This window comes from Panthera pardus, unplaced genomic scaffold, assembly GCF_024362965.1.
Source record: "Panthera pardus isolate Hobbes unplaced genomic scaffold, ASM2436296v1 HiC_scaffold_8, whole genome shotgun sequence".
NCBI classification, from domain to species: domain Eukaryota; kingdom Metazoa; phylum Chordata; class Mammalia; order Carnivora; family Felidae; genus Panthera; species Panthera pardus.
This window is the reverse complement of record NW_026527013.1, coordinates 14636566-14650807: the sequence shown is the minus strand read 5'-3', so window position 1 is coordinate 14650807 and position 14242 is coordinate 14636566. Positions and strand designations below refer to the sequence as shown.

Here is a 14242-nt window from a genome sequence, read left to right as displayed (position 1 = left end):
CCTTGCCCCATGATGATAGTAGAAGTCGGTACAACAAATGCAGGCCTCACAAAGTGTGCCCAGGACCTTTCTTAACTGACATGGGAAGGCTGGGCAGGATCCATGGAGCATCTGGGGAGCTGAGACCTGCAGGGACCTGGACAGGAACAATGGAAAGTGGCTGATTATTAGAAGGAAGAGGAATTCTCTGTGCTCCAAATTCAAAAGCAGAGAGGAAAACTGTTCTAGATCTGAACTTGCTGCCTATGGAATTCTGAGTACCTGCCCTGGATTGGAGATTTCTGGAATCCGGGAAGGGGAGACACCGCTGTACCAGAAGCAGGGTCACTGCCCAGGTCCAGAACTGCACTGCACTGACTCGGGTTGACCATTCTCCCCTTTAGTGAGGGGCGGCCTCCTTACTCCCTGCTCACCTCAGGGGAGTGAGAAGTGGGGGTCACCTTTAACCCTTTGACTGCCAGCAAGGTAAACTTTGAGTGGGGTGAGAGCTGGCCCGTCACCATGCCAGCACCCTGTACCTGCAGCACACACATATCTTGATTTAAAGAAAGAAAAGAAGAAAAAAACAGCTGAGTCAGTTTTTGATCCCATGACATCACTGGGCTCCACATGACCCTTCCCAGGATTCAGTCTGAGAGACAAAGCACTTTCCAGAAAACCAGTCTGAACCGGTTCCAGACAACAAGCTGAAGTGTTGTTAACCCTCACAGAGACAGGACGGAGGACAGCGCAATGATGTCTGTCTGCAGGGAGGCTGCTGGCATTCCACAACAGAGTCTGGGACACAGGCGCTCGCTCTTAAAGGAGCCACTCCAGCCCCAATGTCCCAACAAGGCAGGACACAGGAAATAAGACTGCAAGAGTCAGGGTCTAAAAAAGCCAAGCCAGAGTTCATGAGGGACAAAAAAGAATTTAGCTGCCAGGCTCTAGGAGGATTCCCAAAATGCCAGTTCTACACAGGATGGTAGGTGCCTATGTCTACCAACACAGGGTCCACAGAGGAACACACTACAAGCCCCTTGAGAATCTCAATTCATACCTGTGGTGTGCCTACACTGAAGGCCTCCTGGCTCTGTGTCCACACAGGCAGGGCATCTGGCACCCCAGTTTCCTCACCACGAATACCCTGAGAAGCCTGTCCTGGAGCCCACCTTCTGGGAGACTAGGGACAACACAGGGCAATGCAGGGGCAACATCATCATACATGGGATGCATTCCTAAGATGACTCACTCACAACCTTGTTAAGGAGCCGATTTCTCAAATGAGCAACAGTGCAGGACCATGTCCTAGTGGCCTCTTCGGTGGACTTAGAGTTAAAGGAAAGAAATTGACTGCTGTTTCATGCTCCTGGCTCAGGAGGCAGAGCAGTCCACATGCACACGTGTCGGGCCACTGTGGCCTGGCCAGGGCACTCAAATATCTGCTCCTACAGGCAGTCCAAAAGGGTCAAAATGAGCAAGTCTCCCGGTGGTCATATTACCCCCAGAATGCTCTCCACCCATGTTGACAGAAGGTGGGGCTGGAGAACTCTGAAGCCCAAGGGCATGGGCTACTGACAAGACTTCCATCTGCCCCCAACCCCTCCTGGCATACTAGCCTGTGCCTGCTGCCCACCCTGTACCAACTACTCAGTCCTAGTCACCCCCCGAAACATCCCCCCATCTCCTCCTCCCACACTCTGTATGGATATGGTCTCCTAACTGCCCCAGAGAAAAGCAAAGGATACCCCATGTCCCTCTTAGCCTAAAGCTCTATGGCTTCTGTCCTTCTTTGATATGTCTTGACAACAAACCCTGTCAGCCTGCTCAGTGAATCTATCAGTCCTCTCTGTGAGATTGCAGATAAGTCATTGCCCTGAGATGAGTGTCAGTCAACCTCCCCTCCCTCACTGTGGGAGGCATGGGTCATCTTTCCTTTGAGGGCTGCCTAAAAGAGGAGCTCCTTAAACATTTGGGGAATTGGACAAGAGTAACAATTTCAGTAGCTGCCTTGGACAGCAGGTAGCTGTGTTCCCAGGGCAAGAGAGGAGCCTGTCAGGATCAAAAAGGAGAAGAGACAAGACCAGGAAAGAGGCAAAAAGGCATGCCCACTAGAGTCAGAAGAAATTCTGTCCCTAAGGGAGAAGTTCCCAGTCTGGGCTGGTACAGACCAGGGAAGAATGGGACTGAGGTGGAGGAAGAGGATGCCCCCACCTCAATCCTGTACTTAAACTCCCCCATGTTTCCCCACTCTGCCTCTGTTCCAGCCTGGCACACCCACCTAGTGCAGTCTCTGGCCTTATAAGCTCCAGGCTCCAATCCAGGAAAGTCATCCAAACCCAGACCCTGCATGAAGTCCTTCCTCTCAAATACCCACACAGATTGGGCGGGTGGGGACCAACAACCAGTTCACCGTGTGCCAGGTCACCAGACTGACAAAGTAGTACCCAAGTGACCTCACTTCATTGTCACTAATTTAAAATAAGCAAGCATAAAGGGCCAGAGCAGAGCCTCATACCCACACAGGGCTGCTCCTCTTCTAGCTCCAGTGACTACTCTGGGCCACAGGGCCCAACAACACCCTAGTTCAGGTAGCTGATCAGGGTCCCCAGCAGAGGGCCCGGAATACAGCCTGTTTATGTTCTGTGTGCAGTGTCAAGCAAGGTAGCTCACTCTAAAGCCAAGGGACTGGAAATCTGCCAACCCTGGACCCAGAACCAATGGCCAGCCTGGCAGCACATGCATGCCCTGCCCTCTGGCTCCAGCAGGGCATTCTCGGGAGGGGTGGCCAGCTGCATCCCTCCCCCACCACAGAAAGGAACAGCACAGCTGGAGGGGGCAGGGCTGACTATGGCAGAGGGTGCGTCCAGCTCTGCACCACCTGCCCCGTGCCCCCCTCCATCTTGGGTAGGGCCTACTCCACAGCAAGATGGTTGCCTTAGAGGCCACAGGAAGCATTTGCTCCTGGAGAGTACAGGTGCTAGTAAAGAACGCTCCTCCCTCCTCTCAGCAGGAAGGACCAGTGCCCTAGCACATTAGGGCTAGTGTCCATCACCCTGCAGGCACAAACCCAAGATCAAGGACAAAGCTATAGGGAAGAAACCAGCCTTGAGGAATGAAGCATGACCTACAATTTCTGCAAAAAAGCAGTGAGGAGTTACCTCAGAATACTTTCTAAAGAGCAGGTAAAGGGGCGCCTTGGTGGCTTAAGTCAGTTGAGCATCTGACTTTAGCTCAGATCATGATCTCACGGTTTTTGAGTTTGAGCCCCACATTGGGCTTGCTGCTGTCAATGCAGAGCCCACTTAGGATCCTCTGCCCCCCTCTCTCTGCCCCTCCCCCACTTATGCACCTACACTTTCTCTCAAAAATAAACAAACATTAAAAATAAAAAAAAAAACAGGTAAAGAGGCTGGATTATTGTGATGGAAAGTTAGGATCTGCTTCAAAACCCCTAGCCAGTGAGGGTTCTACCACAGGCCCATTCAGGAACTGCCAGCCCACAAAGAGCAACCCCCTCTTACTTAAGGGGGATCCTGTCCTGGCTGTTGCCTGAAGACAGGGGCAGATCCTGACAACAGCAGCCCATTGTAAAGATGAGGCTCCCAGGACTGCAAGGCTGCCTGAGGCACAGGCTGCTACCCAGGAAGCAGGGCTGGAACCCAGATGGCCTCAGTCCTTTCTTCTCACTCTCACAAACACAATTAAGTCACACAGAGCCTGCTCTAATGCATCTTCAGACAGGGCTGGGCGGGCAGAGAGGTGGCAGGAAGCAACCCAGGTCTTCCTTTCCCCAAGAAGGGAGGTTCCAGTCACTCTAGCGGCTACATAGGCACAGCACAGAACGACTGACCTCAGGTCGAAGAGGAAACCAAATAACAGGTGGAATGTGGACAAGGGGCTTTGGGTCAATGCAAATTGTAAATGCCTCTACCAAAAGATACTTTATTTTTTAGTAAAATGCCACTGTCTAACTGATCTGAGAACCTCAGGTGGAAAACCTCTTCCAAAGCAACTCCAAAGAGGTGAATGATGCAGGAACCAGAATTTTTAAACAAGACTCAGGAAACCAACAGAAAGCACCTGGCACAAGTTGAGCACATAATGCCAGCAGACATATTTTTTATCATAAAAAAAGTTAACTTAAAAAAAAAAAGTAAACAAACACAAGTCATGGAGCCATAACTCTGAAGCATTATCATTATCTGTACCAGGAAATGCTATTTATATTACTCTGTTACTAACATACCAGCAGGAATACTATCAATAACACTCCTGTTTCAGGCATGAGAAAAGTGGACTTGGGGTGCTCTTTCCAGAGCACAGAAGAGTGAGCATGAGGAGGTGGAAGAAAAGAGGGTACTAAGTGTGGACTGTCCTCAGGGGGAACATGGAGGGGTGGGGATGAGGGGAGATTCAATTTGTTCTAAAGGATCATCTGGTTGATATGGGGATAGACTGGAGTAGGAGATGGCAGAGAGAGCAGTTTGGGGGAGACTTCTGTATCTTGTGGCTCAGGATGGGAAAGAGACTGAGCAGTGGGGAGACATGACCAAACCTTAAGTATACTTTAGACAACACAACATACTAACAGCTGGACAGGAGGCAAGAAAAGATTGCTTTGTTTTATTTTTGCCTGAGCAACTGGATGGAATTGGTTTTCTGAAATGAGGAAAGAGCAGATCTGGGAGAAGAAGGTTGGAAGCAGGGAAATTTGGACATGGTGAGTAGGAGTCTACCAGACCCACACAGAGAGGCCGAGGAGTGTCTACCGGACAGGTAGAAGCCTGCACATGGGGCAGCCACTGTTTTCGGCAGCACAGAGCACCCCTCCCTGTCAGGAAAGAAGGGCCAGTGAAGTGTCCAATGCCAAGTTGGGTGACGATGAGGTCCAGACACTGGTTTCACTTGGCACTTGGCCAACCTCCACACTGCGACACACAGGCCCTGCCAGGTGTGCAGTTCCAGCAGGCCTGCAGCCAGGCACCCACCACCAGAGTGCCCCTCAGCAGATGCACAGTGCAGGTGGATCTTTGTGCCCTGGTGGTCCTGAGGCTGGGGCTATCTATGATGCCCTTCTGCATGATTTCTCTCTTGTCTCCTGCCTGGACCCAGGAATCCCATTTACCCTCCCAGACACAATAGCCTGCAGAAGCTGCAGAAGAGAAGTCCCAGACCTGTACACCCTTCTGCTCACCCTCTGGAGGCTCTCTACATTCTTGAGAGTCAAAGCCAGGTACCTGGGGAGGGGACGGGGAGAGAACTAAGCTATACTTTGGTGTCAGCAGCCTCTGGTTGACAGGCACTTATCTTCTCTTCCAGAACAGAGAGTTCACTCTGCTCAAGTCCTGAGCCACTTCCTGATGCCTCTCTCTGAACGATAGTAGCAGGGATGCAGTGGCTGTGTTCTGGAAGGAACGCGCGATAAAAATGCCAGCTCTCAAGTTTTAAACGTCAAACCCTGTTAAGGCTGAGTACAAGGGATGCAACTTAACCTGGGGAATAGAAGGACGATCCCAACAGCCAGCCTCTACTACCAGACACAGGAGAGAACAGAGGCCAAATCTCAGGCAACAATGGGCTGAGAGAACTTGTTAGTCTTTCAGCCTCAGTTTCCCTACCCACACCTCATAGACATGCTATGTGAAGAAACAGAGTGATATTAGAAATAATTTGAATGAGGGTCACCTGGGTGGCTCAGTCATCTGTGCATCCGACTCTTGATTTCAGCTCAAGTCATGATTCCAGGGTCGTGGGATCAAGCCACCATGCAGAGCATGGAGCCTGCTTGAGAGTCTCTCCCTCTCTGCCCCTCTCCCCCACTCACACGCACTCTAAAATTATAAATAAAAAATTTTTTTTTTAAAAATGACTTGAATGAGGGGTGCCTGGGAGGCTCAGTTGGTTAAACATCCAACTTCGGCTCAGGTCATGATCTCACAGTTTGTGAGTTTGAGCCCTGCATCGGGCTCTGTGCTAACAGCTTAGAGCCTGGAGCCTGCTTTGGATTCTGTGTCTCCCCCTCTTTCTGCCCCTCTCATGCTCATGCTCTGTCTCTGTCTCTCAATAAATGTTAAAAAAAAAAAAAAATGACTTGAATGAGAAAATCAATGTGTAGAACAGTATAATACCATTCACATGGCTTAAAAATGCTTATAATCTTCAGAAAAAACTACTGAAAAAGCTTACTAAAATTAAAAGTGAAAGAAATTAGGCTAAAAGTCACAGCACTCACTTCTGAAGAATAAATTCAGAAACTTTCACTTTCTGTATTAAATTATTTCTCCTAACAGTGACTTTCTATCAGTCTTGTATTCAAAGAACACAAAGATAAAAAGGAGAGCTAGCTAGATAAAATAACACTCCCACAGGCAGATGCTGAAAACTTCTTAAAAGGATAAGTGTACAGGGATGAGACAAGGGGAGAGGGCCCTTTGGAGGGAAATGCTCCCAGGCCAGAGGGAGAGTGCTTTATAATGTAGGAAAATCAGGAGGCTGGCTCCTCCAACAGGCAGAACCAAGAACATAAGACAAATATGCAACCTTCAGTGGACTGAGAGGTGCCACTGCTGTGACTTTCCCACTCATTATTAGCAAGTGTCTCAGCAGCTTAAAAGTCCATCCCCTGTGTTACTTACTAAAGCAAATCTCAAGCTCTACACAGTAAACTCAAACCCCTCAGCTCATCCCCATAGCCCACCTTCTACCTGGGCCATCAGTTGTGTGGAATGGCTGCCAGGCCACAGCATCAGTGTGGGCTCGCTCTGAGGGAGCCCATGTCTCACACAGTTCCACAACAACAATCCCCATACTATTCAGCAGCTTCATCTCTTCTCCCAGCTTGTTGCTAGACTCCTCCATGGCAGCAGCTTTTTTTTTTTCCATTCACCTCCATATTCAGTGTGGAGCAAAACAATATGGGTTCGGTACGTGCTACTGAGTTAAACCTACATTTCTGTCGATTATCCTCATGAAACGTACGATTCCTGGGGTTTGCCTTATAGGTCAAAATGAAGCAAACAAGTACTTTCATTAAAAACTCTGCCATTTGGACTTTCTGAAAGGCGAATATATAGAGTCCCACAGACTGAGGCTGAGACAAGGAACAGGAATCTGGGGAGATGGTCCAGGCATGGGTACAGACATCAAGGGCCAAGCCGCTGAGCAGGGATGGTCTCAGACAGAGGAAAGGAGCCACCCTGAGTCCTGTGCTACAGGTTTGTTCAAAAGAAGAACTAAGTCTTACTTACTCACTGACTGAAGCTGGGTTCTTAACCCTTAGTGGTCTGAAAACCTAAGATACTCCAAAAATATAGGCACTTTCTCTCTCATACACCATTAGGAAGGTACTTGGTTTACCTGCCTGGCCAGGAGCTCCATGGGCCCTCAAAGACCTGGACTAAAAAGATGCTAGGGAGACCCTCCTGCAACAGTCCAGTGACCAGGGCAGTACACAACATCCCAAAACTTAATCATGAGATTAAAAAAAAAAAAAAAAAAAAAAAGACAAAAACCTGATTTTTAAATGGTAGCAAGTTAAACAGTTAAAAAATACACAAATTCTACCTGAAGCCTAACCCCTCACCTGAGGGAAGACCTGGCATTTGCTGTGGCTGTTTTCTGAGTTACTGTGACATGCTGGAATGAGGCTGTCTGACCCCAGGAGAAAATGGTATGGCCTGGAGAGGGCTTGGTGCATATCTGAGGTGTGTACATTTTGATTTTATGTATGGTCAGGTGCTCTTTTGCTGAGAGCAATCTTCTGGATTTATCTAGTGAAGGAGTTGGCAAACTTTTTCTTAAAGGGACACAGTAAATATATTCAGCTCTGCAGGTCTTTCTGTCTCTGTCCTGATTACTCAGCTCTGCAGTTTTAACAATATGTCCTCCAATGGGCATAGCTCTGTCCCATTCAAACTTTATTTACCAAAACAGACCACCAGCCTGTGGGACATAGCTTCCCAACCCATAACCTAGCACTTTCCTGGACAAAATTTCACACAACCACATACAACGTGTATGTATCATGCTCCAACTGTGCCCTAATATATCAATAGTGTTGAAACAAATCTGCTTTTCCAAAACGAGCATTATCACAGAACTGACTGCAAAGAAAAACAGGTTTCAAAAAACGACTTGGACATGTAAATTCAACCTGAGCCCAGGACTCAAGGTTAACCCTTTTTAAAAGAAGAAATTTAGTTTCGAAAAGTGCAGAGGGAAGAGCACTCACTGAAGGGTCAGTCTGTCTCACTATGCGGGTCAATTTTATTCCATCCTAAAAGCCCTACACACTCTCAAGATAAATAGGTCCCTCGTATAAGGAAATTATGTGCTATAAACTCGATTACTGCAGTGAATCAAACTTTAACCCAGTTACAGAAACAAGCAGTTCCTCAGCACTCATGCCTGAGCATTAGACCAAAGCTCTAAGGAAGAGCACAGGGAGATGTGAATAACCTTGATGGGCACAGGGCTGGGAGGGGGTGGGGTGAGCCCTTCTTGAAATAGGGTTGTTTGGGAAACCAGTATGGCTCAGTAGGTTGAGCATCCAACTCTTGATTTCAGCTCAGGTTATAACCTCATAGTTCGTGGGTTCCAGCCCCGAGTCAGGTTCTATGCTGAAAGCACAGAGCCTGCTTGGGATTCTCTCGCTCGCTTGCTGCCACTCCCATGCTGGTGTTCTCCCTCCCCACCTCTCAAAATAAATAAATAAACTAAAAAAAAAAGAAAAAGAAAGCAAGAAAGCAAGAATAGGGATGTTTGAGCTGGGATACAGAGTATGACCTGAGGGGCACCTGGGTGGCTGGGTTGGTTAAGCACCTGACTCTTGATCTTGGCTCAGGTCATGATCTCAGTTCCTGAGTTCCAGCCTCGCACTGGGCTCTGCACTGACAGCTCAGAGCCTGCTTTGGATTCTTCCCAACCCCTCTCTGCCCCTCCCCCACTCATTCTCTCCCCCCCCCCCCCTCTCTGTCAAAATGAATAAACTTAACAATAACAACAACAAAAAACAGTGTGACTTGAGCACACTGGGGCTGGTTTGCTAGAGACTTGGGGGTCCCTGGGAATGTTGTGCAGTAGGAAGGGAGGTGCAGGACCCAACTTCTCCAGGTAAGCAGGACTCCACCCTTGAGGACTGGGAAGAAAGAGGTCATCTGTGCCAGGGAAACTCTTGAGAAGGGGAGGGGGGAACATCCAGGGGGATGATGCAGGTCCATACCACAATACCCCCAACTGTCCCACTCTAAGGAAGGTCCTGGGCAGAAGGCTGCACTGTCATAGCATCCTGTCCCACTGAGATCTCTTAACAACGACAATCCTCACTTGGTGCATTCTGCCTGTGGCTGCAGCTCCATGGCCTACTCCAGCCCGGGGACAGCAAGAGAGCCCCAGGAACCTTCCTAGAATCTTTCAGGGGCTCAGCCTCCATCTGGTCACTGCCTTGGTCCTTCAATTCTTCTGACCTTTATATGGACACTGGGCCTGACTAGTGGGCATATCACTTCACCCCCCAACCTGGTGGTGCCCTGTCAATCCCACACTGGGGCTGTCTGGACCTGGGGTCTCAATGCAGGTTTTCCTAGCCTTCTGCTTCGTGTTAAGAGAAGCCAACACAACTCATCAGGTGGACAATCACTTTATTAAAATGAGACACGTGACCAACAAATTCTTCTATCCTACTGAAAGGACTCACTCACTCTTTCAAAGGTTTCTCACAAGGTAGACAATCTTACTGTCAGCCTCCAATGGCCATGGCGCCTGGGTTCCAGTTTCTGGGGAAGGTGAGGCACTGAGAAGAGAGGGAAAGGGACAAGGAACACACAGCACCCCAGACTTGGGATCATTTGACCCCACTCAATGCACACCCTATTGGTAGAAGAAGCACATGGGAAACCGGGGCATTGACAAGACAGCTCCCCATATCCCAAGGCTGCAGTGCCCCAGGCTAGTTGCACACCACACAACCTTGCACCACAAATATACATATATGTACACCCACATTCATGCATACTCAGACACAAGTGCCCACACACACATGCACACCACATGCACTCACACACGTGCACAGTTTTCCTCTCCTCTTCCCACTTCCAAATCTTGCCCAATTGTGTCAGAAAAGGTCTTTCTCTGTTCAATTCTGAGCAAAAGATCAGCAGTTCTTATGTGTGATCAGTATTCATTCCACTCCTGATCCACCTGTCCCGAAAAGGAAAACCCTAAAGTACAAAAATTAGATTAGAATCATCAACTTCTAAAACCCATGAAAAAACCCAGAGCCCTGAGGGACCTCAGGTGGATCCCCATGCACCTCAGCCACTTCAGCCCACACCTTCCCAAGCCCTATCCAAGACAAACAATTTCACACCTGGCTGGAGCAGCAGAGTTTTCAAATCACTAGCACTGAAACCATGCTCATTGCTACTACTTTGTGCACACAGTAATTTAAGCTTCCAGAGAAGGCAAAGAACCAACTGCTGCTTATGGTTGTTTATCTGAGTAATGCCTTAACCCAGAAGGGAATTTCTGCAGCACAGGAGGCTGGTCAGTTACTAACCACCTAGGACACGCCATCTTCTAGTTCACAGCCTGTGTGGCCCAGCAGGATGTGGATGCTGTCAGACTCCTAACAAATACTGCTAATGCAGCAGACAGCGACCTCTCCAAGGGACCAGTGACCCAGGGGGTGCTTCATATGTAGAGAGCAGAAGAGTAGCTCAGGGTCCCCACCTTCATGGGAGCATAAACCCAGTAAGGGCTGTGAGATGCATGTGCTCATCACCATGTTATTACAAGTCTACACCAGAAAAGTAGTTCACCCTGCTGGTCCAAAAGAGGAGGGGGAAGAATATAGAAATGCTTCATTTGAGCTGGGCCCCAAGGGCAGAATCTGGACTTACAGAGATTGAGGAGGGAGGAAAAAATGCTAGAAACGATGAAGTGACAGAAATACATAAACACGTGAAAATCCATCTCCAAGAAAAGTAAATGAAACCAAATAGAAGGAGATCCAAACTTTAAACAAGGATTTTTTACATGAGAGGAGATCATGTACAAGGAAAAAGCATCCCTGTTGGAAAGACCACTTATATTCAGTGTGAAAAGGCTCACAGTGATGACAGGGCCTCCCACGGACTTCCTTGGGCACCAGATGCCCTCCAGGACTCCAGGGACTGGGGGTAGGGTGGAGATCAGGACCAGCCATCAGCCTGTGAGAGTGAGAAGGGCTGGAACCAGCAATTGGGTCCTAAAGGATGGGTGTGGAGGGAAGCTCTGAGAGCTGTGAAATAGCACAGAGTACACTCCAGACACATACACACAACTTAAATGAATGCCTCCAGTCACTCCATCAAACAAATCAATCTGAGCACCAGCACTACCTTCAGAGGACCTCCCTGTTCCCAGTCCCTATAAGTGCTCTCCACTTAACCCTTCCAGGAAAAGACACCATTTGTAAATGTAGCGCTCAGCATGGACCAGGAGCCAAAAGGGAAGGTTAAGTTCAGGAGCATCTCAGCCTCCTAACAGGGAACTTTAAACATCTCAGGCATACCCACACACCACACTCCATCTGAATGCTAATGACCCATTCAAATATAAGCCTGTTACCACCAACAGGGTGGAGGAGTCATGCAAGGTAAAGTCAGACCAAGACCAAGAAGTCCATCCTATCTGGTCACCTTCAGTCCTTGGTTCAAGAACCAAAAAGAGAAACAGGTTGTTAAGTGAAAAAGAATAACAAGAATCAGCACCACATTTACAAATAAGCACACATTTACAATCTTGATTGTTTGTTTTTAAAGATTTTATCTTTCTTTTTTGTTTTGTTTTTTGAGAGAGAGAGAGAGAGAGAGAGAGAGAGAATGAGAATGAGAATGAATGCACACGAGCAAGCAGGGGAAGGACAGAGAGAGAGACACAGAATCTGAAGACAGGCTCCAGGCTCTGAGCTAGCTGTCAGCACAGAGCCTGACACGGGGGCTTGAACTCCCAAACTGTGAGATCATGACCTGAGCAGAAAGAAGTTGGATGCTTAACCAACTGAGCCACCCAGGCACCCCAAGATTTTATCTTTAAGTAATCTCTACACCCAACATGGAGCTCGAACTCACAACCCTGAGATCAAGAGTGGCATGCTCACTGACTGAGCCAGCCAGGAGCCCCTACAATACTGTTGTTTTTTTAAAGTGGAGGACTTGTAATTGAGGTCTCTGAATTAATGTTTTGGGATATATTTAACAAAGTTAACCTGGAGAGCAGAAACCAACATACTTAAGTGGTGGCCATCAACATTTTAAAGACAAAACCTTAATGGTCTTCAGATTCCTAAACACAAATCACAGACTGCCCAGTAAAGAACACAGCACCGGTAGTATCTCACTCCAGCATTGTGTGTGGGAACAAAGCAGGTTTTGGGACAAGTCGTCTCCAGAAAATAGACAGTCACGAGGCCGGCCTGCTGACAGTTCTCTGGGCTGTTCAAACTCACCCCAGGGATGTACAGGGCCAGGCCTGGGACATTAGGTCCCCAGGCCTCAACCTCCATCCCTAGAGTCATGGGAGAATGGGGGGGCACAGGGAATGGGTACTAGAGAAAGCACAGATCCTATCCTGGGAAGATAATGTAGGGAATATATTTTTATCTTCTCTCAGACACAGCTGATCTCCTGCAAACTTCTGAAAATAGGGAACAATGTGGACCACACAGATCCCACTCAACTCCGTCTGCACTCCGGCCCCATGCCTTGGCTTCTAAGCACCTTTTCCCAAAGACATGAGATCGAAAGCCCATCTTCATCTCCAAGTCATAGCACACAGTAGGAGAAGGTGCACTTATACTGATCACAAGTTAAGAGTGGGGAAAGACTGTTAACAAGTGTCTTTAAAACTATCAGTAGCTCCCCTAGGCTCATACTGGAGATAAGGACTTGGCTTTTGTGTTTGCTCTCTCAAAAGTGCCCAGTGAGCACCCAACACCAACCACCTGGAAGTGGACCGACATGAGCATCTGAACTGCCAGCAGCCAGGGCCATTGGGCCAAAGCCCAACCCTGCAGCCAGAGAGGAACAGATGCTGTTGGGGAAGCACATAACACAGAAACAAAGGTACTGCCTGTGAAGGGGAATCTGAGCAATATTAAATGTCCACAGGGAAATAGCAACCAGGAGTCCCCCTGGTGCGGGATGTCACTGTGAGGGCGAGCTGGCTACATTTGCCTCCCACGGGAAAGGAACAGCCTCTGTTCCTTCCCAGCTGCCTCCTGGGCCATGTGCCTCCATGGCCTACAAAGGGTTACACCTGCCATTTCCATGCCATCTGCAATGTGCCCATCGGGTGTCACATCACAAAATGGGAAGTCTTAACCCTTCCAGTGCCAACTCCCTCAGGGCCTGGCCAAGACACAGCTCTAACCACCAGCTCCATTGAGGTCCGTGGCTGGAAATGGCAGGGAGGTTTTGCACAGACAATTGCAGGAAGGGCCAGAAAAGCTACCTCCATTCCTAGGAGGAGACAGGAGTAGAAAGTAGGGGAACCAAGGGTGCTTCTTTTGTCATTTTCATCAGGGGGCCCAGCAATGTGGGAAAGCCTGGAGGCTCTTCCTGGGCTTCCTTTGTCAAGCTCCTCCCTGCACATATTCTGTGGTGTCAGAGCACACTGGCAGCTGCCCCAGGAGGATCAGAGCCAGCAGGGAAACTTACTTCTAAGACTAATGTAAGTTTCTGGTCTCAATAAAGCCCATGGGCCTAAGAAACAGTTCCTACCAGCGAAAAGTTCTCTTAGCACTTTCTGTACAGCTGTAAGAGCTGAACCAGAAATCCCACATTTAGCTTCTACCCTATAAGTGGAAATCTTCCTCTTGGGCAGGGAGCTGTTCAGATACCTACAATAAGCTCTGGGAAACAGCAGAACTGGACTTGAACGTATCATATTAGTGGCCCTTTTGTAAAAGATACTGTTCAAGATAAAAACAAGGCCCTCACCACATCCTTGAGGTCTGGTCAGCCTCTCTGACCTCATCTGCCATCTGTGCCCCACCAACCCTGGACCCCATTCTCTTACGTCACACCGACAGTCTGGCTGCTCCTCTGATGGTTAGCTCACTCCCACCCCAGGGCCTTTGCACATCCTGCTTTCTCTGCCTAGAAGTCTCCTCCCTCCAGGTCTCTGAACTACCCTCTTTTATAGGTCTCACCTGAGAAACCAAAATGGCACGTAGCTCCCTTTCACACATCCTTGGTGGACCTCTAACCTCTTTTCCACT

At 48.6% G+C, this 14242-nt stretch overlaps 1 protein-coding gene across 5 annotated transcripts in view; it reads right to left on the bottom strand.

Annotated features, from left to right (window-relative positions):
• The window catches only part of GATAD2A (GATA zinc finger domain containing 2A), a 104604-nt gene that overhangs the window by 39102 nt on the left and 51260 nt on the right, over positions 1–14242 (bottom strand). The window lies entirely within an intron of this gene.